This window comes from Pteropus medius, unplaced genomic scaffold, assembly GCF_902729225.1.
Source record: "Pteropus medius unplaced genomic scaffold, Ma_sr-lr_union100, whole genome shotgun sequence".
NCBI classification, from domain to species: Eukaryota; Metazoa; Chordata; class Mammalia; order Chiroptera; family Pteropodidae; genus Pteropus; species Pteropus medius.
This window is the reverse complement of record NW_024351730.1, coordinates 8,065,087-8,089,790: the sequence shown is the minus strand read 5'-3', so window position 1 is coordinate 8,089,790 and position 24,704 is coordinate 8,065,087. Positions and strand designations below refer to the sequence as shown.

Genomic DNA, 24,704 nt, shown 5'->3' with positions numbered 1-24,704 from the left:
CATCTAGTTAATTAATTTAGTTTGTATTCAATACTCTAGCTGCAAGGGAGTCTGGGAATGTGTTTGCTTTCTAGTCTCAGTCATGCATGAAGACACACTAGAAACAGGAAGGAAGCTAGCTTAGTGTGAACCCACCATTTCCTCCATACTTCTCCAGCATCTCAAAGAACATAAAATCCCAGAAAAGGAGAGAGTAGGCCTCATCAGATATTTAATATTCAATTATAAAAGAGTATATATGATGAGTTTCTTTTCCAATTAATTGAGACTAATGTTCAAGGCCACTGTTTTGATTGCTTTTATGTAATATGTGTCAACACCCATCTCTGCTTTTTTGAACTGTTTTCCTCCAGTCTAGCACAGAGGACATCTATCGAGTTTACTTGCTCTACATTATTTTCCATTATTTAGGAAAAACACCCCAATTTTCCTTTGGAAAGCTCTCCTGCCTCACTTTCATTTTGCTTAATTGGTGGAGGGATGATAACAATCCCTAATTTCAGGAGTGGGTACCAATCAGCCACAGGTATTCTTTCAGGGCTGGCCCAATGAAATTCAGGGCTGACAGTAGAGAGCTTTGCTGGGAAAAGGGGTGTTAACACACTGGTGTCAATCAGCTGGTAGAAAGTGAGCCTAGGACTCCAGGTAGTCATTTTGCCACCTCGTGGGGGAGTCTGCCTCAGAATGAAGCTAACTCAGAAGAAGGCAAACCTGAGTAACAGAGAGAGCCAGGACCCTGATGGCATCTTGCATTCAGCCTTGCCTGAAAATCCAGACTAACTTGTTAAAATTTCCAGTTATAGCAGTCAACTCAGTCACTTTTTAGATTAAGCTGGTTTGAGTTGGATCTCTGTCACTTCTACTAAACAAGCCCTTACACATGCTGTTTGTGTGGAGTTGTGGTCTCTGCACAAGCCATACTGAGTCTCACCCCTGACATCAGCAGTGTCCCTAATTCAGAGCTCAAACTCAGCCATTCCCCTTCACTGGAATCATAGCTATCAAGCTGTCCCTTCCTGTTTATTTCACCTTTGTCCCTATCAGGGCTATCCTGCAATCTATGGAAACACACAATTGAAAAAAGCATTAGTATATATAGACAATGGAAGATTATTTAGCACTAAAAAGAAACGAACTTTCAAGCCATGAAAAGACATGGAGGAATCTTAAATGCATAAGTGAAAGAAGCCAATCTGAAAAGGCTACATACTGTATGATTCCAACTATATGATATTCTGGAAAAGGCAAAACTAAGAAGACAGTAAAAAGATCAGTATTTATTTAGGGGAGGAAGGAACAGGAGAAGCACAGAATTTTTGGAGTGGCGACACTACTCTGTGTGTTACTGTAATGGAGGATACATGTCATTATGTATTTGTCCAAACCCATAGAATGTACAACATCAAGAGTAAGCCCTTATTTTAAGTGGAATTTGGATGATGTGTCCCGGTGGGTCCATCAATTGAAACAAACGTACCAGTCTGTGGGGCATGTTGATAGTGTGGGAAGCTGAGCATATGTGAAGGCAGGGGCTGTATAAGAAATCTGTACCTTCTGCTAAATTTAGCTGTGAATCTAAAACTGCTCTAAAAATATTCTATTTTTTAAAGGGAATATTATAGGGCATCTAGTCCAACTTCCTCTTACAATGTCTCTGCTAAGAAATTGCCCAACTTAATCTGGAATACTTCCCTACCATCCAGAACAGCACACTTACACTGAGCTGATATCTTTCCTCCTAGAGCCTCTTTCCAGAAAGAAAGACTTTGGTGTACTCACCAGCTTTCCAAACACCTGGTTTATTGCTCCTTTGCCTTTCATGATAGTTTGGAAAGGACGGAAAGACCGATAACGGAAAGGACGTGGAACTGTAAAGGAACAGCAAACACGGGAGCTGTACCTCCTGAATCTGTGTTGAGGACAGCTTGTAATAAGCATTTTTAATATTCATTTTTAAAAATGAATAAGAACCATGGCTTAGAAACAGTTTCTGACTTAAAGAGGGGAAGGAATTTATTTTGAGCTGCTCATTTTCTAGATCTCTAAATATAGAAATAGAGACAGATATAACTAAGCATAATGAAGGGTTTTCATCCAATGGCTCTATACAATATGTATTAGATATCTTGCAGTTCTGTGCATTCCGCTACAGAAAGCTGTGCCTGGTACACGGTGAGTGCTCAATGATTCTTTTTTTAATTGTCAACCTTCCTATAAGAGACTGGACTGAAAGAGAGACAGAATCACTAAGTTCAAAAGGCAAAGTAGTAGGGAAGGCAGATTAACTCATTTAAATAATACACTCACAAATACACGCATGCGTGCGCGCACACGCGCGCACACACACACACACCTCTTGTCTTTGAAAGATCACCTATTGACAAGAACACTTTAACTTTGAAAAAAGTCCCTCCTATGGGCCTTTCCTCCCCTTACTACATGCCTTGTTTGGTTTCTATGGTAGCAAATGGCCCACATTCCCCCCTTTTCACATTCAGGGAAAAAGAAGGACTAGTGTTCTATAACTATAGTCCCTTGCTGCTCTATCAGATGTTATCTTTATTATTCTGGAAAGTTACGCCCTCTTTCTCTATTTCAATGTAATATGTAAACTGAAGGTAAAAGAAAAGGCAAAAATAATTCTCTTTTTCATTCAGGGCAAAATCAGACTTTTTCTCTCAATGAAATTTTTATAGCCCAAGTCATTTTTTTGAGAACACCTATTTGATAAGCAATCTGATGACAATAACTGAATAAATTCACGTTTTAAACATTACTTGGAATAGCTAGTGAATTTCCACTGTGTTTTTGTTGACAGTAGAAAAACTCACAGTGCCTGTTGTCCCAAAGCCATTTAGAACATTGAACAGCATTAGGAATCAACATCACTGCATTATTAATAAAGCCATTGTTAGGAGTTCCCTTAGTTAAATGAAAGATCTAACAATATTGCAGCTGGACAGTACTAATGTTCTTCAGATCTTTGAGTTCCCTTCTTGTTTTCTCCAGTGGGAAGAATCCTACAAAGCATATTCATCTGCCCGTTCTCTCTGTAACCCATCATTTGTACAAAAGACAGAAAATAGCTGTCAACGTTGGTCTCCCAGGAATGAGTGCTCTTGGGATACTTGACTAGATACTGTGATCAGGATATACACACAAGCAGACAAGATTCAGAAAGATTCAGGCAATTGAGCCAATTGTTTAACAGAACCCTTTGGTCTCAAATTCCTAAGCAGATTGGACACACCTACTATTTGCCCTATAACTTCCCCCTGGAGGTGCCTAAAAGGTCACCTGAGGACTCTTTGGACATCTTTATGTCTTTGCACAGATGGCAGAGCCTTGCCTCACAGCCTCAGCTCTTTAGCATAATGTACTAAGCTAAAAAGAACTCAAAACTCTTCATAAATATCCACCTAGGATATGAGAAAAGAACAAGCTTCACTTCCTCCCCATTTCACAAGGAAAGTGAGGAATTAAGTCCTGTTTAAGCCAAAGCCACTGATTTCCATTGCTTCATCGGGCTTTCAAAATTATAGTAACCATCAAATACCCTCTAAGCCCTAATTAGCACCTCTGTCTCAGACAATTCAGTAGTGTCTAAAAGATCACGGGTCTTAATGTAAACTCTGGAAGTGGAGCCCCAAGTTAGCAGAAGTGTCTAAGTTACTGGGTTGGTGAAAATGCAAATAATGATGTGATCATTTCTTAAACAGGTGTGAAATTTACCACTAAAATACATTTTCATTGTAACAGTAGTCTATAAAAATTTAGGCATTTTACCCAGATACTTGCATTGTTAATGCATTTTCCTTCTGATTAAAAAAAGAAAATGGATAGCAGATGAGAAAAATTTGACGTGATGGTTTTTAGGAAATGCACAAATGACTCATGTACTCACTTGATTTCACAAGGGTACTGGTTTCTATATAAAGAAACAACTTAGCTCCAAAATAGAAGTTGCACACAGCAGAATGTAGCTCATGGAGGAATTACACATTCCAAACATGAGGAACATGAAGGTCGGTATGCTAAGGCATCTCTGCTGGGAGTGCCGCATGAAGCCCATTACTAATTCATTTGGAATGTGAAGCTATCCACTCCAGGACCTTAAGTTTTTCAAGATAGAAACACTCTAGTGTAATTGAGACAATTCTTAACTAGCTATAAAAGCAAACAAAATGCACCTTAATTTTTTTGCAAAAAAAGAGTACCCCCATGCTAACTGAAAAATGTATTTAGCTCAATGATAAATAAATTATAACATATTTTACGCTGTATAATATGTTGAATATCTAGTGAGATTAGACATATGAAAGTGCCCTATAAATTATAAAAGCTTAATACTTTTATATCTTCATTATGAGAATGAAGTTAAGAGTTATTTTTCTAGCCTGAACAGTCCTTTAATCAGTTTTTGGGAAGTATTATATTTATAACTCAATCAAATCCTCTCCCGAATTCTTTTGCTGGGCCTAGGTGACGAGATAGGCTGGAAGGACCACACCGAAGCCTTTCTTTTGTCCGTTTGCCAAAACACGCAGTAGAGCCAAGAGCTAAGGTATTCCTCTGCTCCCTGTTTGCAGGCAAGAGATGGAAGCATTTATTTTGAACAAGCTATTATCGACACTCTATTATCGACCAGACCCACTGGGATTTTAGGGCAGAATGCAGCAGGCTCCTTGTGGTTACAGCACGCACCAGGCCCAGGGAAATGGTGGGGACAATATCCAGACTGTTGTACTGTGCAGCAGCAGAATCAAGTCGCTTCTCAACAAACTGGCCAAGCAGTAAGCCCGTTAGCAGCTTCTCCCTCACTGTTTTAAAGCAATCTGACCTATAGGAGCCCCTTCCAAGGCATGGCCTGCCTCCCTCTTGCCCTCCGTCCTTCCTCTGCAGTCCACCCCCTTGGACGTGTGCTTCCAGCTTGTTGTATTCTTCGTCATTTGACACGCTATGTTATTTGTTTGTTTATTGTCCAACTCTTCATACTAGAGTATAAGCTCCTTGAGAGTAGAGATTTTATTTTTTTCACTGCTCTATCTCTAGAACCTAGAAGAGTGCACATGTTAGCACTTAACTGGCATTTGTGGAAAAAAAAAAAGAATGAATAAATGAATCTGCATTTTATAGGTATAGAGAAAGGAGGCAGTGGAGAGAGCTTGATAGAGCTAAAATTGTGGAACGGAATGTGTAGGGGAGTCAGGATGGAGGGGCGGAGGGAGGAGTGGGGATGAGAACAGAGGCTGGCTTTGGAGATGAGACAGTCTGCTCCAGTTGATACAAGATAGCGCAAATTTCTCCAAGTTGGGGGAGACTCAAGTCCTGCACTGAGAGAGAAGAGGTTTCTTTGCAGAGTGTAAGAAAGCATTCAAACACATGCCAAAGTTAAAGTCAAAAGGAAAGTTTATTAGAGAAGGGTTAATGCTCCATAGACAGAGTGTGGTCTCCTTTCATAGGCAGAGAATGAGAGGGACCAAGAGAGACTCAGAGAGACAGAGACAATAGGGATGAGGACGGTGAGGGAGACAGAATAAAGACACAGAGAGGGATTGAGAAGTGTTCAGTTTATGTTATTCTTTAGTTCCTGTGAGTTACAGTTTAAATACTTGGTTTACTCATTTTCTTTTGATATGAACATACAGTGAGGAAGAGGAAGAGTATGTAGCATGAAAAGAATATGGAGCATAAAAGGCCTGCTGGCAGTTCACAGCCTTTAATCCATAGGTTCCCCATGGTTTTAGCCACAGGGAATGAATGATTTTACCTTATGTAGGGGCCATTTAAAGACTCTCTTTTTCCTGTTTCCCCTTCACCGATATGGGAAATGGGTCGTTAGCAATCCCAGCAGAAATCTTCTTTGTTCTGCAGGTGTCCCCATGGCCTGGCTGCAGGGCTGATCAGCATAGTGCAGTCTCTGAATGTGGCTTCACTTAACATTTAAGTTCTCTTGCTTCCTCCCTACATTACAGTTGCTGGCTCAGTCTTGGCTCACTCATTCCACTGATGCCGGTAGACGGATGAAGAGGATGGGTTTGCAGTCTGAGGTGATTACAAGGTGGAGAAGATGAAGAAAGTGTTACTGATGGATGACTCCGGTCTCAGGGAGGCAAGAATGTGGGGTTTGGACTTGGAAATGGCAGGGCAGTGGTGGGGAAGGTGTTAGGAGAGCAGAGAAGGCAGGGTATATCCACTAAAAATGCTTTGGAGAACCAAGGCACCAAGTGAAATGAAAGAACAGGAATGTGAAGTGCGCGTGCATATTATGATTTATCCACAGTTCCTGGCTCACAGCTCCCAAAAACCTTGGAAATTTCTAAGTATTGAGAGTGATAGATATGTTTTTTTGTTATGTTAATGAGGTAGCTTTTACACCCCACTCAAGGTTAATAAGGATTAGAGGTTTGGAACTTCCAGTCTCACTCCCTTACCCCTCCACTTCTGGGGAGGGGAGAGGAGCTAAAGATAGTGTTCAGTGAAGCCTCCATAAAAACCAGGAGAACAGCTCATTGTTGCCCTTTCCCCCACCCCCACCCCTAACCCAGAGAGCTTCCTTATTGGGGAACCAAAACCCTTCCATGTGCCTGCCACTGTGCTGGGCCCCAGGCTCCATGCGGACAGAAGCTCCCTTGGCCTCACCTTATGCATGTCTTCATCTGGCTATTGATATTCTTTAATATTCTTTGTAATTTGGTAAAAAGGGTTTCCTGAGTTCTGTGAGCTGTTCTAGCAAATTAATTGAACCCAAGGAGGGGGTCATTGGAATTTCTAATCTATAGCCAGTTGGTCAGAAGCACAGGTAAGAGCCCGGGCTTGCTGCTCACATCTGAAGCGCGTATGGGGGTAAGAGGAGTCTTGTAGGACTGAACCCTTAACCCGTAGAACCTGATGCTATCTTCAGGTAGACAGCATCAGAATTAAGTTGAATTCTTGAATACCCTGCTGGTGTCTGAGAATTGTTTTTTGGTGTGAGGGGAATCCCCCACCCCCTACTCCCACTGAAACTGAGTCCAGGAATTCATTCACTTTGGTTCTGGGAGCAATATTCTATACTAGGAAGTAGAAGCAGAGAAATGGGAGTGGCATCTCAGAGAGCTGAGGGGAGTGAGTTTCTCTACGATTTTGGTGAGCGGCTGATTCTGGAGTCAAAGTGGGAAGAGAGTCAGGGATGTCTATGAATTGCCTAACTGAAGAGAGAACAACGGTGAGTAACTCCCGAGGCCGTCCTGTGCGCCTGCCACTGTGCCGCACTCCAGGCGTCTTGTGGCTGGGCATCTCGTGCTGAGCAGTCTGTGAATGGACAAACAGGCCGGACTGTAAGCTCACACGGGCACAGACTGAATGATTTTTTCCACCTCTATATTCTCTGTGCCTAGCAAGTGTCTGGCATATACTAGGTCTCAAATAGTTGCTGAATAAAATAAATGAACAGAGCAGGTTATGTGCAAGAACTGGCTGATTCAGTTTTCTGTTGTTCACTGTCCCATGTGGGTCTTATCATGGCCCTTGGGGGATTCGTATGCCCTCCCGTTCGGTGATAATTAATACTGATTAAGCACATACCATGTCCCAGGCACTGTTCCAAGTGCTCCGTACATACTGACTCATTTAATTACCACCGCAAACCCACAATACAAGGCTAATACTATTGTCATCCCTGTTTATAGATGTGTAATCCAGGCCCAGAAAAGTTGGGCAGTTTGCTGAAGATGACATAGCTAAGAAGGAAAAGCAATATACGAAGCCAGTCAGGCAAGCTCCAGAGCCCCACAACTCATAACCTGCTGCCCACTTCTCAGCAGGCTCTACTGCCAGCTACCAGGGCAAAGTCCCCTTCCTCAGCCTTTATCTCACTTTTTCATCTTTTATGCAGCTTGCAGGTGGAGGAGGTTTGTACTTGGAATGGAATGCGTGAAATGCAAGGATGACGAGGGTGGCCTGCTGGGAAGAAGGCTGGAGGTTCGAGCTGGGGCTGGGTGGCTTGGGTAGTTGCTGCGGTTGTTAGAAATGACTCTTGTATAACCTGCTAGAGTATCTAGGCATTTCCACCTAGAGCTGTGTGGATCACAGCTACAGGACAGTGATTTGACCAGGATGTTGTTGAGGTCAATTTAGGGTGAGAGAATAGGAAGTTTAGGACTGGTTATCTGGAAAAGCAACAGCAAACTCAATACTTTTAGTTTATTCCCGGTGGAAGAAGAGGAAAGAGTATTACTTCTTGAATTTAACTTAAGCCTTTGGTTCAACCACCTCTTCATTTTGCCCAGGAGTCTCAAGGCCTGAAAACTACTCAGAATTGAGTCTAAGAAGTGGAATTTAATTCTAATCATAAGCAAGTTTCTCTGCAAGGTGCTTTAAAAAAGGAAAAATTGCATTCATCTATTTCTTGGTGTTTTGCTTTATTCACCTCTGTCCTTCTATTACATAACACCAGCCCCATTCAGAGCGGGGATAATACTTCACAAAAGGCCTGGCGCTCAGTGACCAGCAGCACATTTGCTGAATGCTGGTGGCTGCTGACAAATGCCACAGCTCCATTTGAGCATTAATCATCTACAGAACCTCTGATTGCTTCCTATGTTCTTCCCATGTGACCATTATGTATAGGTGACAGGCTCCAGCAGGGGTTTGGAGGAAGGGATTCTATTTCTGTCTTGGACAGAAAGTTTGTTCTACTTTCCTGGCAAACATGCTTACCTTCAATTGTCATCAACGTGATGCTGAAAAGTTTAGAAAGTTGGTGCTTTTTCAGATGTTAAAATGAAAAGATACTCCAGAAATACTAGGTATTTAACAACGAAGTAGGGCCAGTCAAATTTATTTGTTAAATCACCCTGTATATGTGTGAGGCCATATGAAGGTCACTGAAATAATTTGACATGATCCCTGCCCCTAATCTATTTAAGAAGGCAAGCTCTACAGAGGAAAGAATGAATGATGTATTATGATGCATAAAAATAATGTGAAATTGTACTAGAGAAAGATCAATAGGGCCGGAATGGCAAGAAGAGGCTTCGTGGAGGAGCTAGAAGTTGAGCTGGACCTTAAAGGATGAATGAGATTTGGATGAGGGTGCATTTGAAGGCAAAATAAGTGTGACATTGTGGAGAGGAGTGGAAGAGTCTGCACTGACAGAAAGAATTGTGTTAGGATGGAGTAGAGACTCAGATTGGATGAGTTACCAGATAAGTTGGAAGGCAGGTCGACTTGAGTCTTCATATGTTAGTGCCAAACACAGTGGGGAACCTCGAGGTTCCAATGTACACGCGGGGCTCTCACAGTAGCCGGCTACCCCTTCCGGAGCCCACTGGCAAGAGAGGTACACTCCAGATCTGCTAAAACCAAGGGTTTGAGTTACCAAAGGAAATAAAAGAAAGGGTTTGAGTTACCAAAGGAAATACTGTGACCATGGCTAATGTCAGGAATGGACCACAATTCAATGATTAACTTGAATTATGGTCCATTTCTGACATTTGTTTGTCCATGAGAAACAAAGAAGCTAACGACACTTATCCTGGGGCCTTGACACTCTAGGGGCAGAAGTCTACATGTGGGATCAAGCAAGAGTAAAAGAGATGGGAGAGTGGGGAAAGGGTGGTCACAAATTTAGAGAAATAGGAGAATGAGGACCAGGAACTGAAAGAATTTCTTGTTTGAGCAGAAATTGTCCAGAAACTAAAATAAGCAGTCAAGTTGCCTAAATGGAAAGCAGATAGACATAATTTGGAGGCTGATACCATTCAGTCAATATTTCTGGACTGTCTACTGTATGTCAGGTGTGTGTTAGAAAAAGGCAAGCTAGAATAGACAAGTTAATGAAGAAAAGAACCCTCAGTGTCCAAAGAGAGAAGCCAAACCATGTACAGACAAGATTTCATTCATCTATTCATTAATTCATTTGTCTATTCATCAACAAAATATACTGAGTGCAGTCACTGAGTTGCCCAATTCCAGGGGGCCCTATTTACATTTTCTATATAAATGGCACCTCTGGAGCACCATGTAAATATGAATGATACCTTTGGAGCTGTGCTTGATGGTGGCCTGATGGTAGCACCTTGATGGTGCCTAGTAGGTGCCCAGCACTGTTGTAGTTGTGGATAAAAATAGGTTCAGGGATAAGTCCAAGAATAGGAAGCAGCCAACCAGCCAACATTGGAAGTTAGAAGAGCATAGAAAGACAGAAGAGCAAGATATGAATGCACAAGGCCCCAAAGACAATCCTGTCAGAGCTGAGACTGGGCTGGCTCTTGTTTGTGCCCACTTATTGGTCCTACCATTTAGAGTAGATGTGAAGAAGCTGAAGGTGGACAGGTACTACAGAGAGGTGAAAATTAAAGCAAATATGTAAATAGATGCTAGATTTATAAAGTCTCCTCTATAAAGCCCCTAAGTGGGTTCCCTCCCTTCCATGATGAAAGGTCAGCATGTGAACTAACAGGATCAGCCCCTCTGTAGACAAACCAGACACCTAAAATGGCTTGATTCTCAAGCCCGTGCTGTGGAATAGATAAGTGGCTTTACTCCCCCTGGAAGGCTAGTGGTAAAGAATAATTTCAAACCTGTGATGACACCTTTCTCTCTGCCTCATTAAACACTTACTTGAGTGAAAAAGGTGAAGTCAGTAAAAATTTGTGGATTGCCTTGCCCTAATTTCTGCAAAACTTCAACTTTTCCTTCTCATTGGCTGCATGATTTACTGAACATGAGCTAACAGTCACAAGCCTGGTACCCGATGAGCACAGGGATGCTTTGGAGAAGTTGTTATAATGTTCCATTGATGGCTTATTAGTAGTAAGCTGGCCATAATGTCACAGCAGACATCTAATTGTTTCAAACTATAAAAAGAGATATCCATAGAAAGCTTGAATCAGCAAAGCAATAGAAAACCTCCACTCACAGCTATCTCCCACTCAAACTGTGAAATCCCTAAACCCTTGGGTTATTGTTGGAGATGGGGTCAGTCATGGTGTCGACCTTCTATGTTGAAGAATAATCCATGTTGCCTTTAGCCAAGAAAACAGGGCTGACCTCAGCTAAGAGGAACAACAAGGCTGGCGGGAGTGGTTTTCATTTTATCTAGGGAGGATAGGGAAAGAATCTCTTTTCAAATTAGGATACATCCTGCAGGAAAAAAAAGTGACGGAAACTCAATTCAAACTGGCTTAAGGATCAAAATGGATTTCTGAGCTTGTGTAGCTGGAAAATCCAAAGGTAGATTTGGTGGGTTCAGGTATGGTTGGGTTTATAGCCTCCAACAACATCTATAGGTTATAGGTCATAGGTCTATAGGTCTATAGGTCTCAGGCTGCTTCTCCTTTCCTGCCTGTCTTCCTTCTCAGGCAGACTCTGGCCAGACAGTTGTCCCTGGAAGCTCCAGGCTTATACCAGCCACACAGCTGGCAACTCTCAAACAAAAGAGATCTCTTTCCTGGTTGCTTCAGCACAAGTTCCAGAATTGAGTCTCATTGGCCAGATTTGGGTTACATGCCCAACCCAGAGTCAGTCATCTTGGCCAAGAAGATAGAAAATGCTGATTGTCAGGTCTAGAGCATGGGCGCAGCCTTGGAGCAGAGCAGGTGAGGTCAGCTCCACTAAATTGCTAGGACCAGGGGTTAGTACATTTTGGTCATAAATGGGAAGTAAATGCCAGGCAGGTTAAAGAACAGATCTCAAACTCATGCTCCCCTACATGTATAAATGAACAATCTATCCTGGAGTTTTGACTCATGGGGTCCTGGCTCACAATATCGAAATAGAATGGAGCCTGCCGGGGCCAGGGTATTCTGCCCTCTAGCCCTTGGGAGGGTTCTGCTTCTCATGCTTGCATTTAGAGTATTTCTCTGGAAGAGAGGAAAATGGAATTTAGATGGTATTTCTAAATGGGTTTTCATCTCCAATGGCTGGCCCACATGCACTGGAAAATCAAAATTCCATGGGGAAGTGCGGTATAGAAGAGATGTTTTTATCTCCAGGTCTAAGTTCCACCTCTGTATCACCTGCTTTTCATGTGATCTTAGACAGGTTCGTCTAAGGAGTTGCTGTAGTAAGTTTAGATTAAGAGTCAGAGTTAGGAAGTCGAAAGGCCCGAAATTGCTGTACCCTTCCTCTTAGCCTGGCTGAAAATTATTCCTTCACCTAGATGACAGTGTCTAAAAGGGCCCCACACTTTGATGATGGAAGAAGCCTCCGAAAGAACATCATATAATACAGGAAAACCACTTTGTTGCCATAAATAAGCCTCAGGGAATAAGACTGTAATTGTGGCAGACTCTATCGTCTGTCATCCAGCAGCCAATCCCAACCCCCTTGCCCTTGCTGCTTCTCCTACAGAAGCAGAAAAGGCTAAATTCTCATTTCTCAGTCTCCTTTGCAGTGAAAATAATGTGGCACAGTTCTGGTCAACAAAAGGAGGAATCGAAAGTTTGTTGAGAGTGTCAGGAAAAAATTTACTTTGTTGCAGCTGGCACTGACCCTCTCTCCCAACTGGAGGAGATCAGCATATGGGGTCAAAACAGGAGAGTGGAGGTGGAGGAGAGCATGGGGAGTTCTCTTCTGATTGCTCCATTCTTGCTGTGAAGTGGAGAGCAAGGCCATCAGCTGAGCATGAGCACAGGGAAGGAGATATTTGGGTATTGAAGAGGGAGGAGAAGGTGTGACTCGGTGGGGTGAGCAGAGGTGAATAAACCAGGGACGCTAGGCTTGTTGAGCAGACTTAGGACTGACTTGAGGTCAGCCAGTGGTCAAGAAGTAAAGTGAGACAACCCAGCATGCATGAGTTTTCTCCAGCCTTGTTCATCAACTTGCATGAGGGTATGAACTAGGATTTAAATAGTGTTCATGTTTTGCCAGGAAAGTATAATTAAAAGAGAAGGAAAGGGGCTGACAGGTTTTGCAAGGAAGTTACTATAAACATGGACCATGAACATAAGCTGGAGATGGAGGGAACTGAGAAAAGAAGGTAGATGAAGCAGTAAACTGCGTATAGACTAATGGAGTCTTCTACCCACTGGGGCCAAAGAATAGTTTGAGTTGAGCTGTTAGTCAAAGGGAGCTAGGAAAGTAGAAGGTGATGATCAGAGGGGGGATCTTTGAAATTGAGGTGAAGAAAGAGATGTAGATGTTGGTTATGACCAGATTATGATAAAGATACAGATTATTCTCTCCTCCTTCATGAATTTAGATATCCAGACCTAAGGCGAAACCCCAAAGGTGCTGCCTTCCATGTCTCACTAAAAGGATCCACTTGAGTCATGAATCGGAAGCTTTTCTCTATGTAGCAGAGCTTCAAAACCCCCCATTTCCCTTTCCATCCCCACTAGCAAACTCCCAGCAGGAGCCCAGCTCAGGAGGAACCGGAGCACCAGACAGCAGCAGCGGGACAGGGCGGTGGGCAAGGGAGACCTTCGGGGAAAGGAGTCACGGTGGAATGGAGGCTTAGTCTCAGAATAAGGTGAGGGCTCCCGAATTAGAAGTGGCTGCAAGATCAGGTGGACTCAGGCTCCCCTGGGCTGAGGGAGTGTTCTCCAGGGCTGAGAATCCCTCTCCTGCTTAGCCTGAGGGAAGTCTCCAGTTTGGGGAGGAGGTGAAAGCAGAGGAATGGGGTAAAGCTGTGCCTGGTTGTAAAAGTTGGAAGGTGAAGAGCTGAGGGCCAAGCAGAGCATGTATTTATGCAGTAGCGCCCCTCTTATCCACCAGTTTACTGTCCCTAATTTCAGTAACCCACAGTCGACCATGGTCCAAAAATATTAAATGGAAATTTCAGAAATAAACAATTCATAAGTTTTAAATTGTGCACTGTTCTGAGTAGCGTGATGAAATCCTCTCGCCCTTCTGTCCCAGATGTGAATCATTCCTTTATCCAGTGTCTTCACTCTGTAGACAGTCTCCACCACTTAGTCACCTAGTGGTCATCTTGGTTATCAGATCGACTGTCACGGTATGACAGTGCTTGTGTTCAAATAACCCTTATTTTACTTAATAATGGCCCCAAAGAGCAAGAGTAGTGATGTTGGCAATTCAGATATGCCAAAGAAAAGCTGTAAAATGCTTCCTTTAAGTGAATAGGTGAATTATTCTCAACTCAAGAAGGAAAGAAAAAGGTTGTATGCTGAGGTTGCTAAGATCTATAGTAAGAATGACTTCTATCCATGATGGCCTAATTTATAAATTAAACTTTATCATAGATATGTATGTAGAGGAAAAAACATAGTATATGTAGGGTTCAGTACTATCTTTGGTTTCAGGTACCCACTTGGAACATATCCCCTGCAGATAAGGGGAGATTTGAGAGCTCAAAGGGACTTTACGGAGCGTTGCTAAGGTTGGATGCTGCTGCACAGAGCAGAAGTCTTGGAGTGAATATGTCAAGTGGGTCACAGGAGATAGTCATGGTTGCCCCACAGTTGTCAGGGTCCTGGGTTCATTTTTTTGCCCACCGCCCTAGCTATGGCTTCCATTCTAGTGATGTTACTTTGGGCAAGTTGCTTTATCTCTCTGAGGGTCAGTCTTTTCATCTGAAGAATGGGACTAAGAACAATATCTGCTTCATGAGGCTAATGAGAGACTAATTAAGATAACATGAAAAGTGCTCTGGACCAGTGCCGACACAATAAACTTTGGCTGTTATTTGTTTTTTTCAGAACTAGTATAGTGCCGGGTATATAATTGGAACTCAATAAATATATGATGAATTAATTATCATTATTATTGTTGTTTCCACATATTACTCACAAGCTCTATCCAGAACACACTACATTTACACAGAACCTAGGAAGGGCCTGTTTTGCTTGACCCATCTGTATTTCTGGACAACCAGTCACCTGAATTGGAACTGACCAGTTGTCAAAGGGCAGCTGATGGAGGAACCAGCTTATGTCGGCCTGTAGAGCCCAAAGACAGTGCCTCAGCCAAACCAGATGCTGCTAATGGGTTTTGTTCATCTGTTAAACTCCCCCAGCCCGTCCTCCCCTGGGAAGAAAGAACGGACACTACTGAGTCTGAGTCGTTGGGAGGCCAACTAGTGCCAGAGGCTGGGAGCCTGGGAAGCGTGTGGGAGACGGCACTGGTGGGGACTGTTCCTGGGAGTTCTGCACAGGCCCGGGAGGCATTTTTCTATCCTTGAACCCCTGGCTGCCTCTGCAAATGCAAACCTCACTTCAGATCCTGGGCACTTCCTTTCTCCAAGAATCACAGATGGATTGTGGCCAGAAAGCTCACGGAAGTCAAAACAAGCCTGGTGATAGGAAAACCATATGAAAACTTGGCGGGGCCCCATTTCAGCCTAACAGGCCTCCCAGACCTCACCGAGCCCAGACACTGGTCCTTTGTGAGCTCGGGGGCCCTGGTTCCTTTGCTCCCACTCCATGGATGCAAAATTCAAAAGGAAAGAAAAAAAGGCAAGGCTGCCAGTCTTTTTTCTATCATCTCTGTGCCTCGAAGGGCTTAGAAACAGAGTGATGTCAGGCACTTTAAGTGACGAATATTTATTGAGTGCTTGCTACCTGCCTGGTTCATCCATATTGGTTCTCAATTCTCTCACTTGATCCTTACGGTATACCCTATTCTCATTTCAAAACTGAAGTCTCTGAGGTTATGTAGTTCAAGTAAACAAAGTTACACAGTAAGTGGTGGAACAGCCAGCCAAGGTTCCAGTGCAGGTCCATCTGGCTGAAAACCTTCACCTCCAATTATTACAGAGCAGCCTCCCAGGTGACCTTTTGATTATTTCAAACAAATTTACCAACATTCAAAGTTCTGCCTCAAGGATTAGCTTTCAGAAAAAGATGTTTCCCATTGACAGAGAAGTCGAGACAATTTTTCCTTTCTGTCTTATAAATCTTGGGACAATACTCTAATATCCCAATTGTTACTATACCTGAAGTTACTGTATTTGAAAGCTTGTTGGGGTCTTTGGAGAAGGAGTCTATTTTACAGAACTATCATTATTGTGGTGCTAAAATTAAACATTCTTTTAGAGCAACTGAAAAAATTAAACCAACTAAATCAGAAAACAAAATAAATGACTATGCAAGTGTAACAGTTTGTTCTTCAGTTCCCAAAGATCAGAAAAACAAGCTTGAGGTGCAAATGCATATGCAGACTGTACTCTGTCTGTAATGTACAATTACTTACACATCTAAAATGTATCTTCTTGGGGTGAAATGAATTTAAATTCATTTTAAAACTCCAGATACTTATCTAAGTCCAATAATACCCAGTTGTTCTGAATTTCTTTCTCACGGACGTTGGGGATGGCAGTCGGGAGACGGAGCCTGCTGGCAGAAGCTGCCTGGCTCACTTCTGGAGTTAACTTGAGCCCTGATCATTTCAGGAAATGTGAGGATTTGCTTCTACTTCTTCATGCAAAGACTCGCAAGGGATTTAACTGGGATGAGGGAAGGGAAAGAGAAGCAGGTAGGACACTCAAAGCAAAGCGGGTGAAACTACCCAAATGCCTTTTGGCAGGAGCCTGCTTAAAGGCGTCCCACACACCCAAGGGGGCCTTGACAGCTCTTAAGGATGAGCTGAATCTACAGGGATTCATAAGTGACAATCTTTTGATTGTTTTCTGATTTATAACAAGTCCTTTTCTGAACATTTTTAGAAGTACAGACCAGTGTATATAATAGCTACTTTATAAAAAAAAAAAAAGATGAGTTATCTGTATCTATAGCTTTCTCTCTCTCCATTGTGTATCTATATAAATATCTGTATCTACACATGAATATACTGTATCTCTTGATCGATAGCTAATAAACTGGTAACAGTGGTTGTTTCTAGAGAGGAAAACTAGGAGCCTGCACAATAGAGGTCGAAAGAACATTTACTTTTCACTACATACTCATTTATACTGTTTGAATTTTAACTTTTTAAAAATTATTTTTACCATAGCTAACACTAATTTAGCACACATTACACACCAGGTACTAGTCTAAGCACTTCACATGTGTAAACTCACGTAATCCTCACCACACTCTAGGAGGTAGGACCTATTATTGTGACCACTTTACAGGGGAGAAAACTGAGGTACAGAGAGGTTAACCCTCTACTAAGTGGTGAAAGCTGACATCTGATCCCAGGTAGAGAGGCTCCAAATACCATATGCATGTACTGCTTTTAAAGAATAATAAAGATACTTTTTTAAATGTCAAGAGGAGTTGTTGCAACCATCTCTGACCTTGAGGGTGACGCTTTACCTGGGTCCATGGTGGCTAGGTCCACAGTTCCCATGGAATAAGGGATAAGTTGTGGGGAAGGGGTCGGAGAGGGGGGGAAGAACATGAACCCCGTGCCCAGGTTCCCAGCTACTGAAATAAGAAGCTGGGGATTTCGTTCTCTGGCAGCCCTTGATCCCCATTATTCTATTGCTAATTTAAAAATATATAAATTAGATCTTGCTATAAGCCTCCATTATGTTAGCATACCAAGGGAGAGAGATTAAATAAGAACTTCTGGTCTTAAATGGACGGATGGAAATTTAACCCCCTCTCCCCACCGTTTTCCTCACTGCATTAAAGAAGCACATTGTGTTGTCCAAACTGGTCTGGGCTATAGTGAGAATGGCGTTCTCTTCAAAGTCACTGTAACCCTGAGTCAAGTTTGGCTCACAGGCCATCTGGCCGCAAACCCCACAGTACTCTCCTTATACTCAAAGCAGCACTAATTGCCTTGTTAACAGAGCTCCTCTCAAGAGACTGAAATTTAAGCAGAGGAATATCAGAGCATGCGTGATTTCAAGAGAAGTGAGTTGATCCAGAAACTGATAGTATTTCCAGTAACCAAGTCTCAGAAGGCCCACAGAGCAAATAAAGAACATTTTAATGGTATCGTCAAGAGGATACGACTTGTCAAGGCAGATTTGCAAACAGGAAAGGGGGCAGAGCTCATTCTCGTCTAGACATCTGATTAGTGGGAAATTGTAGGATTATAAGGAGTGTGGAGTTTTCTGGCTGCCATCTCCAAGGAGGTCAGGCTTTTGGCATGAAAGGCTGAATGGGAGAAACATTTGTCTCTGGTAGAAAATGCTGACTGGTCCTCATCCTCCCTGGGCCTCGGCACGCAATTCTCTGTTATTGGTAACCTTTTACTCTGTTACCAAGACCAGGAAAGTGTATTAGTAGATTTAAATCTGCTGCTGATTGGGCGGTGGGCGACTGACTGGGGCTAAGGCTCAGAGACAAGAGAATCACTGCTGGAGAACTTCGCTTCTGTCCTGCCCTTTCATCTTCAGTCCCAACCTGCTTTCTGATCATGCTGCCAGCTGATCCCCTGGACTTGAGACTTCTGTTCTTAATTAACAATCCACCTTTTGTCCCCTCACCCCACCCAGGATACCACGGGGACCACAGTACTTCCAGGGTGGGAATTATGGGTTGTGGGTGGGCAGATGAATAACTCTTACTTGGGTAATGATGAAGCCAGATCAACTTGGGGTGCGTGTGGTAATGGGACTTTGGAGGTGACATGTGTCCTAATAGAAAAATGACTCAGAATCAAGAAACTTGAGGTTCTAGCTAGATTCTTCATCTCAACAGTGAGGAGGTTAGTATCACTACCCTGACCCTCCTGAGCTTCTGTTCTGTGATGTCAGCTGCTATGCCCACTGCCCTGGGCCACATGCTTTTGCCAAGACCTAAGACAGGATATAGCCAGGCACCGTTTATGAAAAGTCACAGCCAAGCTCCATGTTAGAAGCAGGCATTACAGGACGTGCCGTAGTTGGGGGTTGAAAATACAAAGAGTAAGTACATCAGTCTGTGTCCAACTAGGCAAAGAAAAACCACTCCGGATTTAAAATGGAATGTAATCCAAGGAATTTGTTACACATATGATGGAAAAGGCTGAGAAGGCAAATAGGATGGTGAGACAATTCTGAAATTGACAACAACAGGAAGCTGCTACCACCGGAAGTCCGGAGAGACAAAAGGAGGAGCTGGTACAACCAGAGCCAAGACAGGAGCCCCTAGATGGGAGCCACAAAGCAAGCTTGTCTAGTGGGAGCTAGGGCCAGGGAGGAGTCACGGAGAAGACACCACCCAGGCAGGCAAGGAAAGGGAGTAGAAATATCTTAGATTTTTCTCCCTAAGCCCCACCTTCCAACTTCCTCCCCAGATGTAGCCCACAGGGGTCAGCCCCTTGCCACCTAGAACAGAGCAGGGCCAGAGTAATACGGTCGGATATTCCATAAAACATTCTCATAGCATCCTGTGTTCTTCCCTCTGAAACAAGCGGAATTAACCACAGGATGAAATTTGTGGAATTATTAATATCTCTTTCACCTTCCCCCCACCACACACCCAGCCCTGCAGACTCTGAGCTCCACGAAGGCAAAAATGGAGTTGGCCCTATTCATTGCTGTATCCACAGCATCCAGCATAGTAAGTGATTCATAGTTGATTCTTTAAAATATCTTTTAAAAATAATTGAGTGAATGAATCAATGTGTACTGTTCACTTTGCAAGCAATGGATTCTCGGAGTAGAGCATGCAGGATCATAGATCTAGGACCGTCGCCCTGCGCTTATACCCGCCACACACTCCAGAAGGACCAGGGGATCCCCTAGTCCCTAGGGTTGGACTTCTAAGAGCTCAATTGCCTGCAGCTTCAGCAGGAATTTAGAATTTAAACAGATTTTACTCTGTTACCAAGACAGGATTTTGCCCCTTGATAAATATGGAATTATTTTATAAAACATAAAATGATGTATTTATGTTAGAGATTATAGTAATGATTATTATATTTTGCACCTTCTGCATCTACTGAGCGGCAGGAAAGAATTTTAGAGTTTCTTCTTTTTAAGACCTATTTACATCTGTCACATATCGACATTCCTGGTGACAATCTAGTTAGTCACAGGAAGAAATAATAAAGGAGAAGATGAGAAATTGTGCAGAGACAAAGATCCAAAGAGAGAAAAGAAAAGACAGCATGGAGTAGTTCACACGTTTTCAGAACAGAGGTGACAGGAACCAGGTGATTGGGGAGGTAGAGGAAGAGAACCAGAGACCATGGCTGCAGGAGCTGCTAGGAGTGAGTGGCCTGAAGTCAATGAGCAGTAAAGAAAGTCAATGCCCGCTAGGGCAGAAGCACAGTAAAAACTTAATTGGATAAATTTTATGAAGCCAGACAGTGACTAAGCAGGCCGATAACCATAACAAGCAACTACAACTAACATCTGTTTATTGTTTACACTGTGCCAAGTATCCAGCTTATTATTCATTCTCTGGACAACGCTGTGAGGTAGATGCTGGTATTTTCCTGTTTTACTTGTAGGAAACTAGTATATATCTGGGGTGTGTGTTGCTCTCTTTTGGCTTTGCAGCATTTATTTCCCATTCCTAACCATCTTTTCCAAGATGGTCCTATGAACCCCACATTTTTTCGTAGCCCCCAACCACATTAAATAAGGCCGACCTATTCTGAGTGCTTGGTGTATATCAACTTATTTAATCCTCCCAAACCCTATGAGGTAGATAGTAGTATGTCCGCTTATTATACACATTCTCACAGAGGGTGAAATAGAGGCACAGAAATCTTAAGCAACTTGCCCAAGATTGCAGAACCAGCCAGTCGTGGGATTGGATTTTAAATCCAGTTTCTCATGCCAGAGTTAATACTTAACTGAAGCAAAATAAAATTTATCAAAAGATTTTTACTTTATTATCAGACACTCACAAATTGCTAGAAAGCCAGTAGAATTAGGCTCCAGTGGCTTTTGTTTTTTCATGTTATACAGTTTTTATTTTATAGTTAATAGCATCCTACTATAGAACATTTCAAAGTGCAATGTGGGACAGGAATTAATAATCTTATTAAAATTTAGTCCCTTTTTTAGTGAATAACCTTCTTACTAGAAAACAATGCAAACTGGCCAAACCATGCAACAGAGAGACAAATGCTTCAGGAGATACCGACGCCTCACTTGTAACCACATTAGAAAATCTTATGAGTGACAAGTTAATAATCCTTCCAATACACTTTAAAGTTTGTAAGGGCAGCTATCATATCTTGTTTATAGTCACATCTTTACATATATGCATAACATGCTTTGCATGTATGTGGCCCTCAGATTCTTATGCTTATCGTAATAAAATTATGCAAGTGATTTTATTCTATCTTCATTAACAATCTTTGGTATTAATCTAATAGTAAACCTAGATTTAGAAGAGACTTAGCAAATACAGTAGTTAACTGTAAGTTTTGATCATGACATGACAGGTTTTGTCACATAATAATATTATGAGAGCAAGGGTCATGAAGAAAAGCCCCACAGGTAAATATTAGAATAATAAGGTTAGTATTCTTTTATTCATTAACTTTTAATCCCACTGCTTTTACAAGTTATTTCTTTTTATCCTATACTATTTCTTATAATCTATTTCAGCTCCATGATTATGTGTTTCCAGTGGCTTCTTAAACTCCCAGAAGGAAGCCATAGTCCCCATGTGCCCCTGTGATTTGCCCTCCTCCCTCTGCCTTACAGCACAGACCACATCTACTGCTCCCAGCCCCTGCGCTGCTCTGCTTCAGCCTCTTTGCTTTTCCTTTATCCCCTAGGGCCACTGCCACATCAGAGTCCTTGCCTCGTCCTGAAAGTCTCCACCGATACACCCTCCCTGCCTTGGCCACACAACCAGCTCCCTCATTTCCTTTAGAGACTTTCTTAGTGAGGGTTCCCTGGCCATCCTATTTGAATTTTACCTTCCACTGGTGCTTCTTCTCCCCTTTACCCTGAGGTCGACACTATTGTCACCCAACCGAGATTCTTTTCTGGGCCAGCGCACCCACCCCAAGCTGCTGTGAAGGTCAGCTGCCAATTGCTCCTAGATGTCCTGCTTCTCTGGAGAACTGGTCTCAACTAACAGGTGCTGCCTTGGCTCGGAAGTTGCAGCCCCTTCCTCACCCACCCCAGGGCGCTGACTGAAAAATATGGAGACAGAGATGGTTGGCTCCCATGCCTCAAGGTGGGGACAATTTTGCAATATATGAATAATCCAGTCTCTGTGAATCAAACCTAAGATCACATTCTTACTCAACTTTTCCCCACAGACTACCTGCTTCCTTCACTCCCTTTCATCTAAGAGCTCTCCCTCAAAAACAAACAAAACAAAACAAAACGATATAAACACCTGTACTAAATCCCTATAGAACCCCACCTAAGACTTTTCTGTTGTTTTTTTCTTCCCTATGCTCACCTAACGTATTATATATTTAAATTTGTCCATATTTCTCACTAAAATGTCCATCCAGGAGAGCAATCACTGTGCCTGCTTTGTAGACTACTGCATCTTTAGTATCTAGAACACTGCCTGGTGTATAGTAGGCGCTCAGTAAATCTGTGTTGAAAAAATGAATGAGCGAGTCCTTATACCTCTGTGAGTCCCAGGACTTCACATACCCTGATCTTGTTGATTAGACTGTGAGTCTTAGAACTGCTAACTCTGTTGTCCACAAACTTGGCCCGCTTTCTCATCTATTTTCTACAGCCTGTGAAAGATGGCTTCTGATCCCAGAGATCTTCTCTGCCCTATCTTGGATGACTTCCCAGTAACCCAGATCACTTGTTTGTCCAAAGGCATCTATCGGCTCCTCTTGGGACTACCCGCCTCCCACAGCCTGCTCATTCCAGTCTCGGTCAAATGACTCAGTAAGCAAGAGAAAGCTATCATCTGCATCCAGGTCTAATTTGAAAGCTAGGCAGATGAGGTAAGAGGTAGAAGGCATTCAGGTGAGGCTGTTCTTCCTTGCTGGGGTGAGCGATTGAATGTGTGATAGAGATGGGAATAGCCACAGGCAAGGGAAAAGCTCTTTTTTTTCTGGGGTTGTAACCCTGCCAAAGCAAGCCGAGAGCCATTGCCTAACTCATTCTAAGGGTCAATTCTGACACAATTTAACCAGGGGTGTCTCCGGATTGTGTTCCAAGACTACACTGCTATTATAGGAATGACTGAAGAGCTAGGGATATGGAATCAGGCAATCCAGGTGGGGCTCAGATCTTGAAGGTTCTGCACTACTGACTTGTCAGTGACCTAGTTACTTCTCTGGGCTTGGTTTCTGGTCAGTATACGTTCCTTGGTTTCAGCAATAGCAAATGAGTAGCACTGTTTTCCATGAGGGCATTTCCTGGCTGTAGGCTGCCCTGGGGTGGGTGAGGAAGGGGCTGAAACTTCCAAGCCAAAGCAGCACCTGTTAGTTGAGACCAGTTCTCCAGAGAAGCAGGACATCTAGGAGCAATTGGCAGCTGACCTTCACAGCAGCTTGGGGTGGGTGCGCTGGCCCAGAAAAGAATCTCGGTTGGGTGACAACAGTGTCGACCTCAGGGTAAGGGGGAGAAGAAGCGCCAGTGGAAGGTAAAATTCAAATAGGATGGCCAGGGAACCCTCACTAAGAAAGTCTCTAAAGGAAATGAGGGAGCTGGTTATGTGGCCTGGCAGTAGGAGGCGGGGCAGGGGGCATGATCAAGTGAGAGAGTTTCAGAAAGAGGGAATGTGGCAGAGGTCCTGGGTGCTAAAGGCAAGCAAGGAGGCTGGAGCAGAGCAGTGTTGGAGATGGGACTAGAAGATGCTGCTTGTGAGGTAGTGAGGAGAGAGGAGGGCGGGTCCTAGGGCACCTGTGGGTCCCAGCAAAGACTACGGCTGTTTTTCTAGGGTTTAGAAGCCACTGGAAGGTTTCAAGCAGAGGAACGACATGATCTCACTTGTATTTTAACAAATTCACTCTTACTAGCATAGTGAGAGTAGACAAAAGAGGCCAAGAATGGAAGCTGAGGGGCTGATTAGGACGCCACTGCAATAATCGGAGTGAGAAAAGAGTGACGTGGACCATGGCAGTGGCAGTGAGGGTGGTGAGAGTGGTCAAGTTCTGGAAATATTTTGAACATTGAACCAATTGAGTTTTCTGAGAATCTGAATATCTGGTATGAGAGAGAGAAGAGGCGGGGGGGGGAGGGGGGAGGGAGAATCCAAATCATGAAAAATGGTTTCCATTCCCTGAGATGGAGAAGCTGCAGGTGAGGCATTTTCAAGGGGACGATCAGTTCAGTTTGGACACACCGAGTTTGTAACATCTAGCAGACATCTGAGTGGAAATGTTCAATGGGTAGACAGTTGGACATAAATGTGGGAGTTGTAGGTAAAAAAGATGTCACTCAGAATTATGGGAACATACAGGGAGCGAGTAGAGATTAGAGAGAGAGAGAGAGAGAAGGGGCCCAGCAATGTTTGTCGAACAAAGCACAGCTGAGCTTGGGCCACCCCACCAGAAATTAGGGGTCTCCCTAAAACCGCGGCAGATCCACTTTTATTTCCCTAGAGCACTTACCTGTGGTGATGTTACAGGGAGTGTCACTAATCCCCAGAAGCCCACCCTTGGTACATCGATTATGATTCAGAATCATAAATACTGAGATATTCAAATTTAAGCAATACTTACATCAAAAACATACATTTTCAGGAGAGGTAAAGTAGGGGATTGATAGCTGATAATAGGTTTTGTAAACAAGTCACCGCAGACCTGCTATTAATCAAACTTTGCACATAGCCCTCTCGTGCATTTCAAACAGGACCCTGTCTGTAAGAATAAGGCATCTGCTTTTTATCAGTGCGTCTGTTGTTTAAAGGTTTACCTGTCCCCAGGTGTAGATACTCAAAAGTCATCTTGCTCTTACCACCCTTTGGGGGTGTCACTTGTCAAGTTGGCTG

At 43.1% G+C, this 24,704-nt stretch overlaps 1 long non-coding RNA gene across 1 annotated transcript in view; it reads left to right on the top strand.

Moving 5' to 3' along the window:
* The window catches only part of LOC120588063 (uncharacterized), a 45,268-nt gene that overhangs the window by 3,345 nt on the left and 17,219 nt on the right, over positions 1–24,704 (top strand). The window contains exons 2-3 of the long non-coding RNA XR_005649132.1: positions 5,976–7,207; positions 22,491–22,651. This is a non-coding gene — a long non-coding RNA (uncharacterized LOC120588063). The remainder of the gene's footprint in view (positions 1–5,975; positions 7,208–22,490; positions 22,652–24,704) is intronic.